This window comes from Arachis duranensis, chromosome 7 (assembly GCF_000817695.3).
Source record: "Arachis duranensis cultivar V14167 chromosome 7, aradu.V14167.gnm2.J7QH, whole genome shotgun sequence".
Taxonomy (NCBI): Eukaryota; Viridiplantae; Streptophyta; class Magnoliopsida; order Fabales; family Fabaceae; genus Arachis; species Arachis duranensis.
This window is the reverse complement of record NC_029778.3, coordinates 61209171-61213620: the sequence shown is the minus strand read 5'-3', so window position 1 is coordinate 61213620 and position 4450 is coordinate 61209171.

Below are 4450 nucleotides of genomic sequence, written 5' to 3'. Positions count from 1 at the left end.
ATATAATAGTCCATACTTGTCTTTGGAAATGAAGTCCCAAAATAGGAGTTGAACGCCAAACTATCGCCCCCTTTCTGGCGTTCAACGCCCAAAAGGGAGTAGCTTGGTGTTTGGACGCCCACAAAGGACCAAGGCTGGCGTTCAATGCCGCAAGGGGAGTCCCAACTCATGATTATACCCCAAGCTCAGCCCAAACACTCATCAAGTAGGCCCATGTAGTGGATTTTAGCACTAAAAGTCCAGTTTATCTTAATTCTGTAATCCCTAAGTATTAGATTAGTATTTAAAGGAGAAGATTACCATTGTTTAGGATCTTCTTTCCCCTCTACACACTATTTTTGAGTTACATTGTTTCTCTATAAGCTATGAGCGACTAAACTTCCTAGGTAAAGGTTAGGAGCTCTGCTGATTTCTATGGATTAATAATATCATTGTTCTATTTCAACCTATGCTTGATTGCATTCTAAGATGTATCTTCATTCTTCATCCTAATGAATTGGGAGTGTAACTTGATCGTCATCTCTATTCTACATGGGTTCTTGTGAGTTCTTGATGGGATAGTATTGAACCACAAGCTTGATTATACATCTCTTAGACGGCTAATCCACGACTTCGTTGGGGACTTGAAGACATCAGTTCAGCCGAAGTATGGGGTGATTAGGACTTTTGTGGTATATGATAGAATCAATGGAGCAGCGTTCTCTGATTCGGAAGATCCGACCTTGTCTGTGGCGCTTTGAGTAGGATTACCAAGGGAATGGACTACAGGAGCTTCACCCCTGTTCAGATTGGATGACCACTGACCTAGCATTTAATCTGAAGCAGAGGAAATTAATGACCACTGACTTGGTGTTAATCACTTACAGCCTGCCATGGAATTAATCCTCAGAAGTTGAAGTAGACAGTGAGAAAAGTTGATCCAGAAGGAGGAAGCATCTCCGAAGCCTCAACCGTTCTCTCATCACTGATTTCACACCAATTAAGTAATTCTATCTTTCTTATGTTTTTATGCATTTTTCACAACAATTATCTTTCTTAATCGCCTGCCTAAGATCTACAAGATAGTCATTGCTTGCTCAATCCGACAATCTCCGTGAGATTCAACCCTCACTCACCTGAGGTATTACTTGGACGACCCGGTGCACTTTCGGTCTATCTGTGCGAAACTTGCAGAGTCAATTTCACGCACCAAGTTTTTGGCGCCGTTGCCAGGGATTGTTCGAGTTTGACAATCTACTGGACTATCTTGTTACTTAGATTAGGTATTCTTTATGGTTTATTTGCTCTTTTGTTTGTATCTTTTGTTTTCTTTTTCAAAAATTTTTCAAAACCTTTTCTTTTCTTTAGTAATCTTTATCTTTTGTTTGCGTCTTGTGTCAATCTTTAAGTTTGGTTTCCCATCTGTTTTTGTCTTTTTCTTTAAATTTTTTAAGGTGTTCTTATTTTTCCTTCTTCATATTCGAATTGTTCTTAGTGAATTTTCTTGGTTGATTTTAAAAATTTTAAGTTTGGTGTCTTCTAGTTGTTTTTCCTCTAATTTTCGAAAATTAGTGTCATTTAATCTTAAAATTTTTTAAGTTTGGTGTCTCTTTGTATTTTTATTTTCTTAAATTTCGAAAAGTGTTATTTAGTGTTCTTCATTGTGTTCAAATTGTTCTTGGTATTTTTCTTGGTTTGATCTTAAAATCCTTAAGTTTGGTGTCTTTTTGTGTTTTTTCTTTCAAAAATTTTGAAAATCTTGCCTTTTTTTATTAAAAAAAATTTAAGCTTGGTGTTTTCTTGCTAGTAAAGTTTAAAATTTTAAATTTTAAATTCTTATCTTATCTTAATTCAAGTTCAATTTTCAAACTTCAAGATTTCAAAATTTAAAATTTCAAAATTCAAGTTTTAAAAATCTTTCAAATCTTATTTTTCCTAATTTGTGTTTGACTTTTTCTTTCCAATTTTATCTTTCAAGATCTTCTTTTGACTTTCCTTTTTTAAATTTCAAACTTTTAAAATCAAATCTTTTATTCTCCTTTCTCTTTCCTCTTTTAAATTCAAAACTTTTTAAAATCAAATCTTCTGTCTTAATTTTAAAATCTCATCTTATCATGTTTGACTTTTTCCTTTCGATTTTAATTTTTCAAATCTTTGATTGATTCTTTCTTTTTCAATTTAAAAAAAAATTAAAATCAAATGTTTTATCTTATTTTCATATCTTTTTAATTAATTATTTGCTTTACCTTGTTTTAATTTTAAGTTTGGTGTTTCATTGGTCTTTCTTTCTTTTAAATTTGAACTTCGAAATCTTTATTTGACTTTTTCTCCCCAATTTTGGAAAATCTCCTTTTCAATTTTAAATCTTGTTAGTTAATTAGTTGTCATATCTTTTCTTAATCTTTTCTTTTCTTATTTTTTCGAAATTTCTTAATTATTTTTTTATTTTCAAATTAGTTTTATTTTATTTATTTATTTTTGAAAAAATATATTTTAATTCTTGTCACTTTTCTCTCTTTTTAATATCTCACTAGGAACTCTCTATACTCTGACATAGAGATTTTCACTTTTCTTTGTCTCTTGTCTGTGTATACAGGAACAGGAAGAGTGCATTATGAATCTAGAGGAAGAGGCACAACCAAAAAGAACCTTGGGGTCTTATACAGCCCCACCACTCCTGACTTCTATGCAAGAAGTATTAGTGTACCCCCATCAGAGCAGGCAGCTTTGAGCTTAACCCATAACTGATCACACTAGTGCAGCAAAACTGCCAGTTTTATGGACTTCCACAGGAAGAGCCCACAGAATTCCTTGTAGATTTCCTGCAATATGCTGACACAGTTTACATTGACGGAGTAGACCAAGCTGTCTACAGGTTGTTGCTCTTTCCATTTGCTGTGGAAGGCCAAGAAAAGAGTTGATTGGATAATCAACCCAATTCAAGCTTGAAAACATGGAGTCAGCTGGTGAAAAAGTTCTTGAATCAATACTTTCCCCTAAAGAAGCTAACCTAGTTAAGAATGGACATTCAAGGCTTCAAACACTACAAGAAGCATTGTTAAAATCGATGGCCAAATCGACTGCTAGGCCGTCGATAATATTAAAATTTGACGGCAAAATGGATGGCGAAGGTGGTCGCTATTAAGCTTGTTAACTTTTCAAATTCTAATAAAATCGACGGATTTCCTAGCCGTCGATAATAATTTAATAAAATTGACATCCTTTGCTTCTGTAATATGGGTGTGAGAATTTTACATTCTTACTAAAATTAACAACATTTCCGTCGATATTATTATTATTTAAAATCGACGTCCTCTTTGTCGATAATTGATTCAATAAAATTGACACTCTTTGTGTCGATATTTGACTCAATAAAATCAACAACGCTTTTGTCTATAATATGCTTAATAAAATCGACAACGTCGCTGTCGATATTTGATTGAATAAAATTGGCACATCTGCCGTCGATTTAATTATTTAGATTTGTCTATTTTAACTTTTAAAAGCGACAATTTTACTGTCAATTTTAATATTTATATGTTTTAATTTTGTTTTCTATTTGAAAAAATAGTAAACAGTTAACAAATGAACTTTTAAATATAAAAAAATTATACAAAATATTAAATAACAAGACAAATAAACTTTTAAATATAAAAATAAAATTTATACTAAATATTAGATAATGAGTTTACAAACTTATCAAAATAATAAATAACCCTCTAATATAAAGACTCAAGACAAGATAAATAACTAAACCTAGATTTATATTCGTTTAAATTGCAATCCACTAATAATACAAAATATTCAAAGTAAAGTAATTAAATAACCTACTCACACTCGTCTAAATAATCATATGAGTCATCAAAATCATCAGAATCATCCTCCCTTTGAGAACTCTGTGGTTGTCCTGGTCGCTGCAGAATAGGTGAGAGTTTTCTACCTGGGGCTGGGGTTGGGACTGGGGCTGGGGATGTTGATGAGCGGATAATTTATACGTTTTTTGGCATTGTTTTTAGTATGTTTTTAGTATATTTTAATTAGTTTTTAGTATACTTTTAGTAGTTTTTAGTTAAAATTTACTTTTCTGGACTTTACTATGAGTTTGTGTGTTTTTCTGTGATTTCAGGTATTTTCTGGCTGAAATTGAGGGTCCTGAGCAAAAATCTGATTCAGAGGCTGAAAGGACTGCAGATGCTGTTGGATTCTGACCTCCCTGCACTCAAAGTGAATTTTCTGGAGCTACAGAAGCCCAATTAGCGCGCTCTCAACGGCGTTAGAAAGTAGACATCCTGGGCTTTTCAGCAATGTATAATAGTCCATACTTTGCCCGAGATTTGATGGCCCAAATTGGCGTTGCAAATCAGCTTCAGAATTCCCAGCGTTTAACGCTGGAACTGGCATAAAAGCTGGCGTTTAACTCCAGAAAAAGTCTCTACAAAGGAAAGCTTCAATGCTCAGCCCAAGCACACAC